We start from the raw sequence: 20753 nt of genomic DNA on the forward strand, positions 1-20753 counted from the left end.
TGAACTTTCCTGGCCCCTTCAAAGTTCTGGCTTGGAAACGAACTATACTTGAAAGAATTCTTTTTTTTTTTTTTTTTTTTATTTTTTTTTATATTTAAAAATTTCCATCTCCTTCCCTCCTCCTCCCCCCTCCCTCCCCTCCTTCTCCCCTTTCTCTCCCCTCCTTCTCCCCCTCCCCTCCCTCCCTCTCAAGGCCAAGGAGCCATCAGGGTTCCCCACTCTATGCTAAGACCAAGGTCCTCCCAACTCCCCCCAGGTCCAGGAAGGTGATCCACCAAGCTGAGAAGGCTCCCACAGAGCCCGTCCATGAAGAACAATCAGAGCCCAGAGCCATTGTCCTTTGCTTCTCAGTCAGCCCCCTTCAAGGAAGAAGTGCTTGCTTGCATTTGGCCAGGTGCACCCTGTTGACTTATACACGGAAAGCTTTCATGAATGGCCTCCCCTGTGGATCTGCAAAACCTGGCATGAAAGGGGTCCCACACTCAATTACTCAATTCCAGCTGCAGCATTGGCAAGGATAAATTGCTCAGCCTGTTTCTACATCTAAAACTGGCGATGATTAACTGAAAAGTGAAAACATTTAGCAGTAGTTCATGACCAAACTGTTTTCTGTGTCTTTAAGGTTTCCCCGTGGAGAGAGGGGAGGAAGGGAGTGACCCTTAGTTGACAAAAGAAAATGTCACTGTTTCCTCTTCCTGTCCAGAACGGTTAGATCTCATAGCAGATAATCTCAGAAGGTCTTTAAAATATGCCGAGGGCGCTTTTCGCCGTACCGTTTTTTGAGTTCACAAAAGCCAAGTGAAATTCAGCTTCAGGAAGACCGGCTTTTTACTGGTTCCTATCCTAGCCCACAGCCTGTCCTGGCTTTTAAAAGGCCTGGATTCTCCGGAGGTCGCGGATTCACCCGGCAGGCGCGGAGCTACGGTCCGAGGTGCGTGATCCCGCAGCCTCGTCTCCCAGGCTCCCGTGTCCCGCGCTTCCCCAAGGCCCGCGCCTTCTGTCCCCTGCATGGTCGCCGGTCCCGCCAGATCCGGAGGGTCAGAGCGCGGCCGCGGAGGCCGGTGCCCGGGAGTAACCCTGCTGGCCCGCCCCTCGGCACAGGCTGCCCCGAACGGCGCCGTGATTGGTGGACGCCGTCGCGGGTAAATGGGGTGACCCCGCTCCTCCCGCCCGCCCGTCCGCGTTGCGCCTCCCCGATGCGGGCCGGAAGTGAGGCCGTGGGGTGCTCTGGGATGCTGGGGGTCGGGGGGCATGTGCAATGCGTCTCTTGGACAGAGACCCTTCGGCCCCGAGGGTCCCTCCTGCACCGACGCCGATCGCCCACCCACCCGCACGAGCACCTTGGAGCCTGGGACGGGCCTCGCTCCTGAGCCTGTGCTGGCCCAGCCTGCTGCTTGTTGTATGGATCCTGTTGAACACAGTAGATTGGGTTCAGCCGGTTGAGCATACCAGATGCGCACTATTTTCTCCATGCAGACCTCAGTAAAGGAAGCCACTGCCGCGGTAAAGTGTAGAGGGTGAAAATCAATAAGCAGCATCATTACAGAGTGTGAGAAGTACTGGAAAGAATGCGAGCTAGAGAAGAGATTGGTTTTGGGGAGGGTAAAGCCGGCCTGGTTGGGCATCCGGTAGGGAAGGAGAAGACAAGAGTACACACATGCTTTTTAAAAAGCCGGGCTTTTGCAGTGTTCTTTCCTCGTTCTCTCAACATCTGAATTCTCAAGGCACTTTTTTTATTTGCTGAAAGTGCATCACGTTACATAAGGTAATGTTTATTATCTTAGCTCCTAGAGTATAGCATTTTCCCCAAAGACAGTAAATATGTACGTGATGTTTACTGCTGTCTAGGTTTCTGGCTGGATGCAGAGGGTAGCTCTTAAAACAAGTTGCACATTTGTGAATGTTCGATGAAAATCAATTTTTTATGCTTATCCCACACACCCAGAGTGGCATGCCTCATCTTGCTCTTTGGAAGGCTTTCTTAAATATTTAGCCACAACACAGCTTTCTGGGTGTTCAGGCCCACAAGCCTGCTTACTGGCCAACTGGCTGACCGATAAACTACTGTCTTAGTGAGGTGAAAGCACAGCACAGCACCCCATAGGATGTTTGTGTTCGATTTTTGTGTTACCATAGTTACCTGCCATGCCTCCATCCACAGTAATAAATGAAGAAAGCAACAAGCAAATAAACAAACATTCATAGCATGAATTTGAGACTCCCAAAGCCTTACTGTATCTTGAAACAGTCGACTGAATCTAATTTGCTATTATGATTATGAAGAAAGTAAATGGTCTTCTTGGGATGTGTGTGTGTGTGTGTGTGTGTGTGTGTGTTTAAAATAGTCTTCCACCAGTCTACTTCAATAAACATCCATTTCTTTTTTGCTTTTTATGTATCTGGCACCATACCCTACTAGAAGTTTCTGCCCTTGCCTTGAGGAAAAGGGATACTAGAAACAATAAAGTGATATAGAGCAGTAGTACAGAATGTGCTAATCATGGGAAAAGGTGGAAAAGAAACATTTTGTTCTGGTTTACCTTCTGTGAAGCAAAGCCGAGGGAGAGAGGAAAATAAAAATGAAAAAATTAAATATATGCACATTAAAACTCTATGGAAGTCTGTCTTATATATCACTAAGAGGCATGGTAATAACATTGTATTCTGTATTTCGTAGTTTTAAACAGTTTAAGAATGCCCCAAACTTATGCTGAGACTGAATCTGTTTAACAGCTTCTGTATTTGTTGAAATAACCTGGCGAAGGGCAGCATGCTATGGAATCATTTAGATTAGAAGACAATACCGCACCTTGACATAAGGGAACATGTGGCTATGCCATGCAGTGGCAAGTAGTCGTTTTCAAAAAAACGATCAAGCTGGTGCCAAAGAGATGGCTCAGTGGTTAATAGCACTTATTGCCCTTGGAGAGTGTTGGTCCCCAGTATCTCCATGGTGGCTCAAAACCGTCTCACACTCCAGGGGGATCTCATGCCCTTTTCTGAACTCTAAGGGCAGCAGGTATGCACATGGTACACATATATATGTAAGTAAAACACCTATACATATAAAACTTAAAAAAAAACTCACTAAAATACTCAATCTGCTGCACAAACTTGCAAAGTTTCACTTGAGTCTTGAGTGGTAAAAAGTGAACTTGAGACTGTGGGAAGAAATGGCACTACCATATTCCGACATAAAGAGAATGCCTAATCATACAGATCACAAAAGCACGGCTTTTAATGAAACCCTTTGTCAGATAACTAAAATAGCCCATGACCTAGAATGACTACATCTTTTAAGACTAAATTTTACAGGATTTGTCTTTATAAAGGTTAGACCCAGGGCAAAGAATATTGAGTATATGTCACCAGCTCTGACTGACTAGAAACCACTTTGAGAACATGCCACTTAGCCAGGGTGTGTTCCCTGAGAGCAGAAGCCACAGCACTAGGCTCTGCCAGTTTACACAGCTAATGTTTGGCTAACAGTGAGCTTATCATTTGCTTTTATCTAATCTTTAGCTCTTTGATGTGTTATTGAATTAAATAAATTAGTTCTAAAATTTATCTTGATATCCAGCAAAGCAAAAGACAGAATAATATTTTTTCCTGATTGAAAGCTTTGTTTTCATTTCGGTCACAACTTTATTAATATTTGCTTTATAAACCACAAAATTCAGTCACGTATACAACTTAAGCCTGTGAAGAAGTTGAAAACTGAGTGTGGCCAACTCAAGGCTTAGTTTTTGCCAACTGGTTTTGCAGGTGTGTGGTATGCCACTTGAGTCTTGTATGGCTGCATTTTTCTCATCATTATGCTATTGACCTAATAGAATTGGGGCTGGAGAGATGTCTCGGTGGCTAAGATTAAATATTTGTTCTTGCCATGCGCTGGCGTTCAATTCCAAGCACCTACATGGTGGCTCTGAACTGTCCACAGGGTATTCAGTGCCCTCTTCTGACCTCTTGGGGCACCAGGCATACATGTGGTGCACAGACATATATGTGAACAAACACCCTCATAAAACAGAATAATTTCTAAAAATGAATGTACTCAAACTGTACTGGGAAAGGGTCTTAGAAATATCTCAGTAATAAAATAATGGTACCAATTTTTAATTTATTTTTATTTTAATGTAAAAAATATGTGTATGAGTGTTTTGTCTGCATGTATGTATATGTACCATGTGCATACCTGGTGTCTGCAGAGGCCAGAAGAAAGGTTCAGTCTCCTGGAACTGGACTTACAGAGAGATGTGAACTACCATGTGGGTCCTTTAAGTTCTGTCTTAGTTAGGGTTTCTATTGCCGTGAAGAGACACCATGACCACAGCAGTTCTTCAGAAGGAAAACCGTTTCACTCGGGTGGCTTACAGTTTCAGAGGGTTAGTCCGTATCATCATGGTGGGACATGGTGGTGTGCAGGCAGACATGGTGCTGGAGAAGTAACCGAGTGTTCCACATCTTGACTTGCAGACAACTGGAAGTGGTCTGTTTCACTGGGCATGGCTTGAGCATATATGAGACCTCAAGCCTGCCTCCACAGAGACACACTTCCCTCTAACAAGACCAACAAGGCTATGTCTCCTAATAGTGCCACTCTCTTTGGGGGCCATTCTTTTTCAGACCACCACAACTGCTGAACTAGTTCTCCAGCCCCCAAAATTTGACTAATTGTTGCAATAAATATAATAGTTTCTATCTCATGGAAAAGGGTTTGATATTCAAATTAATACAAAACATCTTTAAAAGATAGTTTTACTTATCTGTGTATATATGGTGATATTTTGTTTGTGCTATAACAAATAAAGCTGGCCTGAAGATCAGAGTGGGGAGCGAGCCACTTGTTAGCCACGGAGGCCAGACAGTGATGGCTCACACCTTTACTCCCAGCACTCGGGAGGCAGAGGCAGACGGGTCGCTCTGAGTTCAAGGCCACTCTGGGCTACACTAGTAGACTGATCCACTCTGAAAGAGAACAGAGCCAGGAGGTGGCTCACACCTTTTATCCCAGTACTTGGGAGTCACATGCCTTTAATCCAACACAGGAAGTGATATGGCTGGGTGGAGAGATGAATATAAGGTGGGAAGAGATAGGATCTCAAAGTGTTCAGTCTGAGAACTTATAGAGAAAGGATACCCGTTCAGCCTGAGGATTTCGTAGAGGTAAGACCTAGTGGCTGGCTGCTCTGCTTCTCTGATCTTTCAGCTTTGACCCCCTAATAATCTGACTCCGCGTTTTCATTATTAAGACCAATGAGAATCACACATATGTGTGTGTGTGCTCACGTGAGTTTACGTGTGCTTCATGTGTGCGTGTGTATGAGGAGAGTATCAGATCCCTTGAGACTGGAAATACAGGTGTTTGTGAGCTGCCTGATGTGATTGCTGGCATGTACACTCAGGTCCTCTGCGAGGGCAGCAAGTGTTAAGTGCTGAGCCATCTCTATTAATCTTGCCATCACCCTAATTGTATAGTTCTGAGTCCTGGGATACAGTTAGGAAAAGAGCAGCATCTGTGCTTTCAATAAGCTTATTAGAGGACAGCATAATAAATATTAAAAAGCAAATGTGGTGTGTCAAATAGTGATGAGTGCTAAGCAGAAAAACTGAGGAGAGACAAAAGGTTCCAGAAAACGGGAGGCAAAGAAGAAGGCAGTGTGGAGTGACAGATAAAAATGTCTCTTGCTTCCTGAGGAGGTGGTGTTGATGCAAAGATCAAAATGAAAGTTGAAAGCCTTGGAGATTTCTAGGTTAAATCCTTGCAGGCTTAGAGAAACAACAAGAGCAGGAGTCTTGTGTTGGTCTAGAGCTTGCTAAGTTCAAAGAATAAGAGAGGGGTTATCCTCTGGGAAAGGTCACGGTGTTCATCATGGCTTGGTCCGGGAAACCTGACTTGTATGATCAGGGAATGAAGAATGGACAGACACACGTACAGAAAAGCTGGCATCAGGTGGAACACGTCACTTTGATGGACCCGCACGAACTCCTAATAACCTGGAACCTTCCTTGCATTGTTTATTATGCACAGAAAGAGAGGCTAGCTGGTCTGAGGGAAGGTCTCGGAAGGCCCTGCAGTCATCTGGGAAGAGGAAGCTGCAGTTGCTAATTTTTGCGTACACCCAGTCGATCATACACACATACACACACACACTTGGACCAGAGAAAGGCTTTTGTTATGCCTCTGAGCCTCACCCAGATGAAGGTTTGCCAGTTCCCTTGAGTCTGAGGCGTCAGTCCCTGTCAAAAGTGCGTATTTACTGCCGGGCGGTGGTGGCGCACGCCTTTAATCCCTCGGGAGGCAGAGGCAAGCGGATCTCTGTGAGTTCGAGACCAGCCTGGTCTACAAGAGCTAGCTCCAGGACAGGCTCTAAAGCTGCAGAGAAACCCTGTCTCGAAAAACCAAAAAAAAAAAAAAAAAAAAAGTGCGCATTTACTCGGGACGTCATCTGGTCCTTACTTACACCTTCACTTCACGCCTTCTGGGCTCCCCACAGAAGGCAGATAATTTTAGAAGGACAGAGAAATAGCAACATGCTAAATAATTAAGGCCCAAAGGCTGTTGTTAGGATGTGGGTTTTAATTCTCTGTTGAGATAAAGTTGGTAGATAGTGCTAAACAGAACTGGAAAACAGAGAGAAGACAGGAGAAGACAGGAGAGGAGGAGCAGAGAAGGAAAGGGAAGGGGAGCAAGAGCCAGCTTGAGAGTTTAAACAAAACTCTGAAACATCCAGAGACTAACACTTTAAAGATAAGTTTCATTATGTCATGCAAATATCTCCCAGTGAAACAGCAGTTTCAGTAATCTCAAGTGGTGGTCTTTAACGTGGTCCCGAGAGACTGAGACTGTACAGCTGCAAAATACAATGGACATGGGCTAACTGTGTGTGCAAAGACAGCCTTTAAATGAGGGAAAGAAAACATAACTTCATTTTTATTTTGTTTTATTTTATTTTACTTTTTTAAAAGACAAAATCTTTTTTTTTAATTCATTCATTTATTATATATATATATATATATATATATATATATATACAGTGTTCTACCTGCATGTATTCCTGCAGGCCAGAAGAGAGCACCAGATGTCATTACAGATGGTTGTGAGCCACCACATGGTTGCTGGGAATTGAACTCAGGACCTCTGGAAGAGCAGCAGGGCTCTTAACCTCTGAGCCATCTCTCCAGCCCCTCTTCGTTTTTATTTTAAAGTAAGAAAGCATTATTCAGTGTTTGATGTGGTGGTGGTTTGAAAGAAAATGGCCCCCCCCAAAGGGAGTGACACTATGAGGAGGTGTGGCCTTGTTGAAGTAAGTGTGCCCTTGCTGGAGGAAGTGTGTCACTGTGGGGGCCCGCTTTGAGGTCTCTTGTTCAAACTTCACTCAGTGTCACAGACCATTTCCTGTTGCCTGCAAGAAGTAGGACTCTCAGCCACTGCTCCAGCACCACATCTGCCTGCAGGCCACCATGTCCCACCATGATGATAAAGGACTGCACCTCTGAAACTGTAAGCAAGTCACCCCAATTCAGTAAGAACCGCATGGCCATGGAGTCTCTTCACAGCAACAGAAACCCCAACTAAGACAGAAGCATGTCCTTATTGTTTGTTAGTAATTATTTGGCTATATGGGCTTACAACATTTTATTGGTGGAGACGATATAAACATTTGAGCATGGTATAAAATTTGAGATTGAATTTGAATTTGAAAATTTAAAACCCCAAAAGGACAGAATATGTAGCGACAGAGAAGTTAGCCCGCTCTTAGGCGATTGGAGGAAGAGTGGCTAGTCAAGGACATTTGCTCCTCTGCCATCAAAATATGTCTTCCCAGGCCACTTGCACAGCAAAGCTTCGTGTGTGTAGACACCCACTTTATGGATAGGTTAACACTCTGTACAGCTGCAGGGAAGGCAGTCCCTAGTCTCTATAGAAACGAATGGCAACTAACTGTTACCACGATTTGTGTATGTTTAAATTAACTAATGTATATACAGTTTGGTCATCTGTATGCCTATCACAAAGATTTGGGTCCTGGAACATTGTTGGTACATGATAAACATTTACCCTCTAAAAGAAATTGCCTACATTGAACGGTTGTATGTGTTATGTCAATGGGTGTGGGGCCCTGAACTAAAGCACGCACGCACGCGCACACACACACACACACACACACACACACACACACACGTTATATTTCTAGTGCTTGAAACGGGAGAAGCTGTATGATACTTGGATGAAGACCCTGCGTTATCAAACAGCAGCGAAAACCAGGCTTTTGCTTTTGGGCCTGAGTCCATTTTAAGTGTTTAAATTGCCCAGCTGAGAGACATTACCAACTTTTCCATTACAAGACCAACATAATTTCCCAATAATGTGTGATTAATCTATCCATGAAATACCGTTACAAAGCTCCGAGTGATTTTTTTTCTTCTTCTTCATCTTGCTCAACCGCAACCCCAAATCGTGAACTGAGTCCCTTTCAGAATCGTGGCCCGTTAGGTAATCCGTTAGGTAGGTGGGCACCTGCCAAAAAAACACCTCGCCAGCCTTGTCTTCGGATGCTGGAAAGAGCCCTGGGCATCTAGAACTTCACTATGACTATTGCGCAGACTCTGCGTCCCACGCAAGCTTATTAGGAAGAAGCCAGAAAACTGCCCTGAGACACGTGAACCACAGGGGACCAACCCTGGCCTCCGCTGCTCACCGCATCGGAGTCTGGAATTTACAATCACGAAAGTTCTACCGCTTCAGGATTGGCTCCAAGGACGCATGACATCATAGCGCTTGATCCAGCCTCCGGGCCCGGATTGGCTGGCCGCGCCATTGTGACGTCAGGGTCAGCCCACGGGGTTGAAGCTGCCGGGCGCCTTCCTCTTGCATCGCGGCTGCAGCTCGCTGCTCTTCCCGCGTCCGCTGGCACATCCTCCTGCTCGCGCGGTCCTGCCTATCGCCTGGTGCCGCCAGCCGCCGCTCAGACCGAGAAGTGAGCCACCTCCAGGAACTTGGTGGGTGCCGTGGCACCGGGGCGCGGCCGGGCTGCTGGCGCCGTGAGGTCCGAGCTGGGCAGGCAGGCGGGGTGGGGTGGTGACGGTAGGCACCGGGGCCGAGTGGGGCTCTGCCGGGATGCTCTCGCACCTGTTCGTGGGTGGCAGCCACTTTGGCGCGCTGACAGGCGTGGAGATCGCAGGGAGGGATGGCGGCGCGCTGGGATCTTCCGCAGAGCTTTCCCCAGGCAGCAGCACGGGAGCCCATGCGGGTCCGGGCGGCACCGGGCGTCGGGGCCGCGCGCTGGCCTTTCCCTGCTCCCCCCACCCCCTTTGCCTCTTCCAGGGACGCTGACTAGCCCGAGACCACTCTGCCTGGTATTAGCAGTCCTGCTTGCCCTGCGAGGGTGAGGATCCAGGCGCTGCGCTGCAAGCAGCGGCCTGGAGGCTGCGAATCCATAGAGTGCACTGCTCGGAGTTTTAGGAAAAGTGTCCTTAATTGTTCCTTGCTGCCAGCAAGGCTTCCCCTTCCCCTATCTTTGGGGTGAAGATAACGCCCAGATGGAGAGTTGTTCCTTTTTTAATGATCTTGAAGCCCTTCAGCGCCTTTGAACTTGGTAGCGTCTCCGCTCAAGATTATGAGTTATGCTCATCTCTAGGCTCCTTGATTGCAAATTTGAAGGATGCATTGGCCAAATTTTCATAAGGGGAGGGGGCGATTGAAAGAACGCAATGCGTGACTCATTAGCTGGATACCCGAGAGGTGTCTGATAAGAAATTTTGGGGAGCAAGCAGCCTCTCCCCAGCTCCGGCTCTTTCTGTTTTTTAATGTCAGGGCCGGTGGCAGGAAGTGCTTCATACTGTTGCACTGGAGGGCCAGTGCTGCCTGTTGGTTTTGTAATTGGTTTCTCTAACCGCTTGGCAGTTCCAACCTGTTGGTTTGTACTTTTGTTGCATGCAAGACTCAAGTCACAGCATTTGGGTCGGAATCTTTAGCTGCAGCTGAGTTTGCATCAGGCGAACGCAGACCTGAGATTTCCCTATACAGTTGGGCACTAGTAGATCGTTATCTAGTCAGTCCAGGTGCTTTCCTGCGACCTTGAAAGAAATGCTGCTTTTTTTCCCTTTGGAGGTTTTCTCCTGATGATAACTTTTTCTATACGCCATCTCATTTTGCATTTTCTCTTCATCTTTAACTTTCAAACTGAAGACATAAGGTGGAATGTTATATACTTCCACAGGATGTAGGATAAATTTGAAAGAAAAATGAAGGAAGCATGGTTGTCGGATTTTTTCAAAATAGGTATCTAGTAAGTTCAAACACTGTACTTGCTTGACTTTAGTTTTCTTGTCAGTAAACCAGATTCCATGTTGCTAATTTATTAGGTGCTTTCAAGAGACTATAAATGAAAGAACCAAACTGGGGGTCCGCTAAATAGTGGTTTGATAAATGTTTCCTTTTACTTTCCTGGGATTAACAGTGTTTCTCTTGGCGTGGACCTTAGCCCTTGGATGTCTGTTGTTTGCAGAAGCCTTTCCCCCCAGTACTTCCTCCTCTGCTTTAGCCATAATTACTGCTTGTGCTGCTTTTAGAGGTTGAGAATGCACCCTTGTGTTTTATTTCCAACGTGAAGTATATACACAAATCAAGGCAAAATTGCTTCCCTTGTCTTCCAGGAACTGTAGAGCACATGTATTGTCGTGTTCTCTTCCATGCACTAGCTTTCCACATACATGTGTGATTCTGCTTTGGCCTGCCCACACATGATAGCCATAGACCACTTCCCTATGGTTGTCTGTCTTTCTCCCCGCATGCATTCCCTTTCAGGGACAGTTCACTTGTCTGCCCTTCCCCCTTGCCTCTTTCCCTGCCTTTCTTGATGCTGGGAGTCGAACCCAGAATTTCACACATGCTCAACAAACCTTGCCTCTGAGCTACTCCATCAACCCTGTTTTATGGACTAATGGTAAGAGAATGGATTTGCCAAGTATTTCTTTTCACATACCTGGGCTGGGGAGTCTTACCATCCATCTTTTTGTTCGTTTGTTTAAAAATCTGGAGTGAAAGCCTAGCGATGCTGACTTTTCTAAATTCATACAGCTCTGTCTATCTCAAGCGGCATTCCCCCTCCTTGCTATGCCCTTGTGCTTTGGGGTTGTTTGTCTAGTCAGCTATAGGCCATTTATGTAATTGTGCTATTTGTTAACATTAAAAAACTCTTAAACCATCCAGGATTAACGATGTGCTGTTTCTCAAACCCACCTAAAATATTCCTTTATTTTTTTCCTATACTTAGTTCATTTGCTTTAAGACTGGGTCTCAAGTAGTCCAGGCTGGCCTCAGCTTACAGGTTTCTAAGGGTAGCCTTCAACTTCTGGTCTTCCTGCCTCTGTTTCCTGAGTACTGGGGTAATAGGCATGGGCTAACACATCTGCTTGGTTCTGTGCGCAGCATGGAACCCAGGGCTTCAGCATGCGAGGCAAGCATTCTACCAACTGAGCTATTTCCCCAGTCCATGTTTTATTATCACCTTGCTGACTTTCATTAGCTGGTTTGTATTAAATGTGTGCATGGATCCAAAGATGAGTCAAGCAGTTCCTGTTTCCAAAGCGTTCCTTGATTTGGCTTACATTTTGAGCTTTTTTGTACACACCTATTTTATACGCTGCACCAAGAGGGAGTCAGAGGTAGATTTCTGGGGCATGCGTCTGTGTGCTTCATGGCACAACTGTCTGTTAGTTACTGCAGTTTCTAGCGATGCTGAATTGGTCAGGATGCTTTTGGTGCAGGAAGCAAAACCCAGTTCCGCCTGTAAAGGCCTTGAAAGCAAGACCTTCGCTCCACTTCACAAGTCCTCTGAGATACAGGTTCTGTCCCTTAGGCTCATTTTGCAAGATGACTATCAGCAACTGTTGGGAGTCCCCCTTGAGGTGCTTATTTAAGCCTTGGCCAGTTTAAGCAATAACTGAGAAGAATCAGATAACCTGGTGTCCATCCCAACTCTTGCCTCTTCTAACTGGCTGTTGTACCTTTCTTGAGTGCTTGCATTCACACCAGTGTGTCGAAAATAAGTTCGAGGAAGTTTGGAGAGTGAACAAGTGTGAGGTCATTGGGTAAGAAGGAAGTGCAGGTGATCGAAGCTGCTAGAGATGCAGCAGTATCACGTTAGTCTTGCTTTGCTTTAATAACAAATAAATTAGTTATTGAGTTGTGTCAGATTGTTAGATCACTTCCTGAGAGCAGACCTCAGGCCTTATTAATTGATACCAGAGCATTCTCACTTAGTAATAAGATGCTTGGGACTAGTGAGATGGCTTAGTGATTAAGAGCACTGGCTGTTCTTTCAGAGGACCTGGGTTCAATTCCCAGCACCCCTTTGCAGCTCACAACTGTCTGTAACTCCAGTTTCAGGGTACTGGACACCCCCATGCAAATAAAACGTCAGTGCACATAAACTTAAAAAAAATGCTCATTTTAGATACTTGTTCAAGGTCACAACTCATGCAGCCTAGATATTTCTTACGCTGGATCCTGCTTTTTCTCCCGTGATAGTCAGTAACAGAATGCTACAAGGTTTTTTTTGTTTTGTTTTTTTAACTGAAGGAGTACATTGAGTGCTGTGCTTAAGAAATAGGAGTCTTGTCAACACGTTAGGATGGGTGGGCAGGGATGGAGGCTCGGGATGAATGTGGAGAGGTAACAGTCTGCCTTACCTCACATTATAGCACATGTGACAGACTATAAAGACACAGACTCGGCATGCAGGGTTGAGTAAAGCACACACGTGCGTGCTAACTAGTGTTAAAGTGTGAAAAGGCACGTGTGTTAGGGCTTTGGTGTGTTGAACTGACTGCATGGTCCCTCATCTTCACATGCCACCAAACATGAGCCATTAGCTCTGAGCATTGATCTCTCTCTTCCTTTAAACATGACAGGAAAAAGTGAACATTTCTTAGTTTCATTTTTTTTTTTTTTTTTTTTTTTTTTTGCCAAGAATAAACCCTTTCTTTGACCGCGGAGAATGAAAATTGAGCTCTTTTAGGGCTTAGAAAGGCATTGCAACTGGTGGTCAGTTTGCAGGAGTGGAAGCAGACTGCTGCTGGCTGGTTTTGACTTCTGGAGCTTGAAGCCTTACTCTCGCAAGAGAGTTCAGCCTAGGGAAGCAAACTGTTAAGGAAACACAACTGACCAAATGTTGAGTTTCTGTGATAGGACCCTCTTCCCCAGTCCCTGATTGCAGCCATAAATGTTACTGTCACCAAGCTTGTGGTTCCCATTGGCATGTTTTCCCCACGGGGACCTTATAGCCATCTATTTTAAGAATTGTGTGGGCCCTGGGTTTAAAACAGTCCTATTTGGCGAGTATTTAGAGATTTAAGTTCTTGGTTAGGGAGATGGCTTCCCCTTGCAAGCCTGAGGAACTGAGTTAAATACTCAGAACCCATGACTCGGTGCGTGTAGGGGAAGGGAGTGATTGCACCCATTTTTACTCAAAGCATTGGGGAGACATTGGTTGGCAGGTTGCTCCCTGACCATCTAACCTTGACACCTTGGAAAGTTACAGACCAATGAGAGACCCTGTTGTGCCCCCCACACCTAAAGGAGGACACCTGAGGAATAATGTTGTCTCTGGCATCCACAAGCCCACACGTGCATCATTAACACAAAAGACTAAATTCACATCCTTCCTGACTCTTCCTTCCCCACCTATTGTGTTTGGTGTTGAGTTGTGATTGTATTCAGGAAATAAGGGAAACCCTAGTACTCCTTGTTGGGAGTTAGACTTTAATGCTTTGGACCTTACCATCTCACATTGTTTGAGGTTCAGGACATAGCTTGTTATTTTTGTTGTAAGATTTTCAATGCTGGTTCTGTCTTGCCTTTTCTAACTAGAATAACTTTAAAAAAAAAAAACGTGATTTTAAAGTATATTCTTAGTTACTATATGAGACTAGATGTCCCCACACATGCTAGGTATGGTTTTTTATGGTTGATTGCCATCGTTGCCCTTTCTTTTCCCCTGGCTAACACTTACTTTTTGGTACTAACTTTAGGAAACCATTTGGAGCAAGCTTCATTGGAACCATGCTGGGGAACTGACTGGGGATGTGTTTCGAGTGTCTGGAGCCAAGAGTGCTGTTCCCCCCTTGTCTTGGCACAAGACAAGGCTGTGGCAAAGTGATTGTGATGAATTCTCCTTCCTTAAAGGATATTCTCAGGGTAGCAAATTCAGTAATTGCTCATTTGTTTCTCTGGGATTTCAGCAGTATGGTGTGTCCCCAGGGCTGGTGTTCAAGGCACACCTGCTCCTTTGGAGAAGAGACAAATTAATATTTACAGAGATTGCTGGCACCTCAGTCGGCTCCTGGTTAGGTGATTAGCCCACTCGAAAAATACCATTTGCTTCTGACTTCGATGCTAGGAATATCGGCGTTATGATCTGAGGTGCCTATCATCTGCATCTAAGTAAGGAAGGCTGCCGGAATTATTTTAGAGTCAGTGGTTTCTGAGTGAGCAGCCACACACCTATGTAGGGTTCCACACTTACCGAAGTGTGGGTTGTGGCAGGTAAGTTACGCCACCTTCCCAAGATCCCAGCTTGCGTAGAGAGCTTGGATAATAGCTGCACCCACTTTGAATGGCATTGGAACCGTCAGTATTATGTGTGAAAGTTAAGTAGGGTATTGACTGGTAAGGGCAGTAAGAATTTCCTCTGTACAGGATACTACCCAACACATTGTTTATAATAGCACCAGGTTAGAAGAGCCCAGTATGGCAGATGTCCTGCAGCAGAATCAGTTGTGCCATAGCTTGGCAAGGGAATACCCTGATTGGTATGTGCTAAATGGTACTGTTTTTATTTATCATTTATTTTACCATGAGCCACTGAACTCCTTTCCAGCTCACTGAACCTTATAAGGTAAGAACCTGAGCTTGACAGACAAGGAGTCAGGTTCAGGAATGTTCCTTCGCTCTTTACAGCTTTATAGCTCTGGAGCTCATTGAGCCAGGTCTCAAGTCCAGAAGGGTGCTGCAGAGTCTCCGAGGCCTTTGCAGGGCTCTGGCCTCTGAGACCCAGTCACTTGGATGGGCAGCTCTGCTTCAGAAGGCAAGTGGAGGTCATACTCACCACATTCCGGGAGGTTGGTGACAGCATAGAGCTTTTGTTGACAGTCGCTAAGCAGTGCTTTAGAAGACAGGGAATACCAACACTTGCGGTCAGGGCTTAAGAGGGTGGTGGCCTTTTCACATCTCCCCTTCCTCCTTTTTTAGATTTTCCAATCTGAGGGCTCCTCCTTGTGTAATCAGAGTGTGGCACTGGAGAAGTGCTTCAGTGGCCGAGCTCTTGCTTAAGTGTGCCCAAGGCCCTGGTCTTGTTACTAAGGGGAAAAGAGAAAAAGAAAACAAGGGAGTGCAGACCCTTGGCTCTACTGGTGTAAGGAACCTGTGTGGAGACGCCTAGTCTCCTGCCGTCTGGCCTAGGGAACCCAGCCTTAATGTCCTGATGTGGCCTTGGCCCCATTAGGTTTTCTTTACAAGGTGTAAGACCTGAGAGGTGTGTGCGCCGCGCTGGGTAGGAAAGGCACCCAGAGTCCCCAGGGAGCGTCCTTGGTGCCCTGTGAGCAGCCGTGGAAGTCATGAGCGTTTTGAGAACACTAGGTCATTCTACTCCCGGCACCATGAGGACCGCTGTGCTGAGCCCGTGTTGCAGCAGTAAGCACCTTTCTCCTTCAGGTCTCTTGGGATCCCTCCGGCTTCTCAGCACTGAGCCCTTTTTCTAGGTGAGTGTTGAGTCACTGAGTTTGTCTGACAGGACTGTGATGATGACTTGGAAGTGCCATCATTCCTAAAATAAAATCACAAGTCATATGATGGCTTATATATTAGCAAGGAATCTGATAATAAAACCATCGTGACCTTGGCCACATCTGTAGAAGAGACAAAGACATGAATACTTTTTTTTTTTTTTTTTTTAATATCACATCACAGCAGGCACTTTTCGTCTGTGGCCGTACTGCATTCACCTCCACATCAAATAATAGTTATGAGATAGAGGTTTAGTTGAATCTGAACAAAGAGATGTGTTTTCATATCACATGCCTTAAGATGCACAGGCCTGAATGGAACCTCTTTAGTCATTCTTGGGGGCGGAGGGCTGGAGAGCTCTTTTACAGCCCTCCTCTTAATTTTAATTTGGGCGCTAATGCAGCCTTTGTGCGCTCTGTACAAATTAGCCTGGAGAACATTAGAATTTATTTTGAATATTCAAGTAATCACATCAACCATGAGACAGCAATCAGATAGGAATTTGAAGTAGCTACCTAGAGAAGGAAATATTGCTTAAAAGCCTCTTGGAAATTGGTCTCCCAGCTCTTTGCTGCTGCAGCCTGTTCATGTAGCGGTTTCCAGTGTCATTGGCTCTGCTGAGGTGGAGCCCAGTCCGAGCCCAGCCTGTAAGGCAGCTATCGAGAGGAGGCGGGTGGCGTTATCTTGCTGTCAGTGGACTGTCTTGGCTGTTGTACAGTGCTCTTTATACAAGAAGGTAGTTGCTCTGGATGGGTGGGAGCACCTCCAAGGAGACTCTTTATGTACCAGGACCTCCATGTCTCTAGAAAAGTAGCCAGTACTGTAGTGGGTTCGTTTTCAAAACCAGAAATAGTGGGGTTTGGAATGAGCTTCGTGACCCCAAAGGAGAGACTGGCTGTGACTGGAGAACACCGATGCCTTCCCTTGCCTGCCCGCCCCCCTCTTCCCTTTTAGTGGAACTAGAATTGAATCCAGGACCTAAGCCATGTGTGTAAGCACTCTGCCACTGAGCTACACCCTCTGTCTAGGGTAGGGGCTGTTGTGTTTGTTTTTGAGACAGAGCCCAAGCTGGCCTGGAACTCATTATGTAACTCCAGTTGGTGGTAAGATCTTTCATTCTGCTTCTCCTTCCCAGGTGTTGATATTTCCAGTGTGGGTGTGCCCTAGCCTACCTACTTGCTTTTCATTGAGCCGTAGGACAGAAACGGAACTTCTCATGGTTTTGAGAAATGGGGCTGATGCAGTTTACAGGGGCTCCAGAATCTAAGCTTGAGATAATAGACATGTGTAGCCATTCCATAGCTCACAACTGATCCGTTGGGGTTTCAGTGCTCTGCTCACTGATGGTTCCTTTCAGCTATGTATTCCTCGGCCAGCTCTTCCTCCTGCCCTCCCGTCCCCTAACTTGGTTTATCTAAGTCTGTGTGTCTGTCCCTACAAATTTTGCTATCGTACAGTGCGGTGGGGGAGGGCATCAGCCTATACCCGTACAGTGCGGTGGGGGCCGTCAGCCTATACCCGGTTGCCTAAGCTATCAAAGCTGGAAGCCACCCTCCCATCAGCCACCCTCACCCTGCCTACCACTATCAGTCACCCGGTTGGTCTGCTCAAGCCTGTCCTGTTTCTGTCAGCTGCCTGGGCTTTCTCAGCACATTTAGTTCTGAGATAATTGCAGTTTCTCTCTGCCTCCTTTCTGTCCCCCTTGTGTTCTGATGCCAAAGCAGCTTTCTGACACATCTTTTCAGTCAGGAGGCCTCCTCAGCCCATTCTTTGACCACGGCCTGCATGTATCTCGCAATCTGGTCACTTACGGCTCTATGTTCACTTGCTCCTGTCTGTTTCACGTTTTGTGTGGATGACTTTCTCGTTTCTATCAGTATCTATTCCCGCTATTTATAAAGCAAAGCAAAATGATAACAGACAAGCCTTGTTTTCATAAGGCACCACCTCTCCTCTTTGATCTTTCTGGCTTAATTGTGTATTCTGACCTTTTCTTGGCTGTTTGGCCCAACATTTTCACTTCTGTGTGTCTCAGTTTTCTCTTAAAATGATAATGGCAGGTATTTTTTTTTTTCTTCTCACAGTTGCTCAGAATCTGCCTGGCGAGACTTCCTCTGGGTTTCAGAGCCCGTGTGCTTTCTGGGTGTCTCGCAGGTAGCTGGACAATCTTTGCATAAACACTTCTCCAAAGTGTCCTTCAGGTGTGTGCTTGACCCTGCCCAAGGCCATGTGAAGCTGATAGGATCCCTGAGAACACTGGGCTGCAGGATGCTTCACAGTTGAGAAGCCCTCCTAATCGGGGAGCAGGGGGCACGTCTCCAGGCTGAGAGGGTAAGGCTAGCAACAGCTCTCAGAGCGCACGCACCAAACCGCCAGACATTCATCCCACCTGCCTAGGACCAGGGGCGATGAGTGCTATTTTAAAGGTGTTGTTGATTTGCATACCCCATTGTAGAACAGACTGGTGGCACTATTCCCAAAGAAGGAATAAAGTCAACTCTGATATCTAAGTACTGAAGATACCCATTGTTAAAATAATAGTGGGCTTACCAATCTTTTTAACCTTATTTCGGTTGGCACTGTGCCCAGGGTAAGGGTGGACTGAGGTGGTTAAGTAGTGATAAAGGCTAACGAATTCATTGATAGTGCACAGCCACTCATTACAGCGTGGTTCTACCACCTGAGGAACGTGGGTCTGAGCAGGGCGTGACGGTGTACATTTCTAAACCCCCCTGCACTGGGAGGCAGAGGCTGGTGGATCGCTTGAGTTTGAGGCCAGCCTGATCTGTGTAGTGAATTCTAGGCCATCCCGAGTCTGATGGAGGACGATGACAGAAAGCACAGATAGCGGTGAGGCCCGAGGTAGGATGCTGTGGAGTGCCAGGGGACCGTCAGGGATGCTTCCATCAGATTGGAAAGCCAGGATGACACAGGAGTCAGAGGAAATAGGCGGCTGTTTGGAGATGGAGAGGCGTGTGAGGACTGAGAGTCAGGAAGGCCAGCCATGGAGCAGGAAACCGTCACTGTGGGCCCTAGGGCCACCCTGAGGAGTCTGAACATTTTTCTATGAGATTTCCACTGGTTTTGAGCAGAGAATGATAATGCCCGACTTGAGGGTAGAACAGCTGCATTTGAGGGGGGTTGCGTGAGTCCAGGGGAGATAGCTTCAGGTTAGCCAGTGGCTTTTGTGAAAGTAGATATAGTCTTAACAGTCCATAGAATTTAGGGACCGGGGAAGAATTTAGAAATAATCTGGTCTGTTATAGTTTGCCAGGGCTGGAAGCCTAAATGGCTTCCTGGAGTTTTCACAGAAATTAAAATAGAGCAGCACGGGAAACTGTTTCTCCAAAGCCTCTTCGTGTCTCCTGTCTGATGTGCTGATTTGGGAGAATACGGCATTGTGGATACTGGTATTTTCATCTTGTTTTTAATCTTCGGAAATTTCACCCATGTGTACAGTATGTTTCGATCGTACCTCCACCTCCTCCCAGGTCACCCTCACGACACCCCCGAGCCCACTTAGTGCCCACAGTATACACATATGAATAGGGTCATTCCCTGGAGCACGGGCCCCTGCCAGGGCCGCATCTCTGAGAAAGAACCGACTTTCCCTTCCCAGCCAGCAGCTGTAGGATCTCTCAGCTAGGGGTGGGGTTTCGTGGTCCCCCCACCACACACACACTCATGCTGGGATGTTGGATGACTCAATCCCCTTTAGGCCACCACAGCTCCTGCTTTACGGCCACCCAACCTCTGACCTGTGCCGTTCCCGGAGCCTCTGAGGGAGAGGTGATTTAGACGTCCTGTTCAGGGCCGAGCACAGCATAGTCAGCTATTCTTCGTACTTTGATCAGGGTGGCTCTCTGTATTTAACCTCCATCCATTACAAAGAGAGACTTTCCTGATGAGGGGTGAGGGCTGCGTTAATCAGAGTGGGCCAGAAGTGATCCCAGCTGCTAGAGCAGGGTCCTAGGCTAGGCTGGTTTTTTACATTTGGAGAGAGAGGGAGGGAGAGAAGGAGGGAATGAGAGAGGGGGCTTTCCAGAGGTTTTTCTCAGGTTGTCACTTTACCCACTGAGCTATTCTCTGACCCTCAGTATTTTTGAAATTGGGTCTCTGTGTAGCCCTGACTGGCCTGGAACTACATCTCCCTGCCTCTGCCTAGGATCTACAGGAGGAATCTACCACTTGCAGCTTCTGTGGGATTTTGAAGAAGCAGATTTCGTTTCTGGTATGGAGAGTTAGACTTAGGAGGTGGGTAGCTTTTCAACCGAATCTTAAGAGTGGTGAAGGCCTACTGTGGGGGGGGCTTTCTGTGTGGAGGGCCTACTGTGGGGGGGGGCTTTCTGTGTGGAGGGCCTACTGTGTGGAAGGCCTACTGTGGGGGGGCTTCCTGTGTGGAAGGCCTACTGTGTTGGGGGCTTCCTGTGGGAGGGGCTTTCTGTGTGGAAGGCCTACTGTGGGGGGGCGCTTCCTGTGTGGAGGGCCTACCTTATAGAGGGTCTACTCTGGAGGGGCTACTGTGGAGAGCAGCGTGGGAGACTGCGCCCTCAGTTCTAGGTTGTAGTGATACTGGGTACCACCAGGAACTGTGGGTGCCCCTGGAAACCAGGACACGCCTTAACAGCACCAGCTATAGAGTAACTTCCGTGTTCTTTGGAGTTGATTGATTTCATTGCGTCGTCATCAGTACTGAGAATTCTGCTTTGCATAAATGTCGTACAAAATGGCAGAAGTTAATTTAGGACCCCTTTGGAAATTGTTGGAAATCTGTCCTAATCACAAGCCAAAATTCATTCTGCAATTTTGGGTTTTAATGAAATCCGCGTCAGCGGCTTCAGCAGCCGTTTTTACAATCGAGCGTATGAAAGCCGTAGACTCCAAAGACACACCAGGATTTCCAGGCTGAGGAGTGAGCCTGGGGAAATAGTAAACGTCTTTGTTTTTCCCCGAGTAAACTGTT

General features: G+C 46.8%; 1 protein-coding gene across 2 annotated transcripts in view; it reads left to right on the plus strand.

Moving 5' to 3' along the window:
- The first annotated feature begins 8850 nt into the window (after window positions 1-8850).
- Window positions 8851-20753, plus strand: part of Elovl5 (ELOVL fatty acid elongase 5) — a 62236-nt gene continuing 50333 nt past the window's right edge. The window contains exon 1 of one of the 2 annotated variants that reach the window (XM_038321776.1): window positions 8851-9003. The gene's annotated coding sequence lies outside the window, so the exon portion shown is untranslated. Of the gene's footprint in view, window positions 9004-9032; window positions 9051-20753 lie in introns of those variants that run through there. The other variant, XM_038321777.1, reaches the window with a different exon arrangement.

The sequence above is a fragment of the Arvicola amphibius genome, chromosome 3 (assembly GCF_903992535.2).
Source record: "Arvicola amphibius chromosome 3, mArvAmp1.2, whole genome shotgun sequence".
Lineage (NCBI taxonomy): Eukaryota > Metazoa > Chordata > Mammalia > Rodentia > Cricetidae > Arvicola > Arvicola amphibius.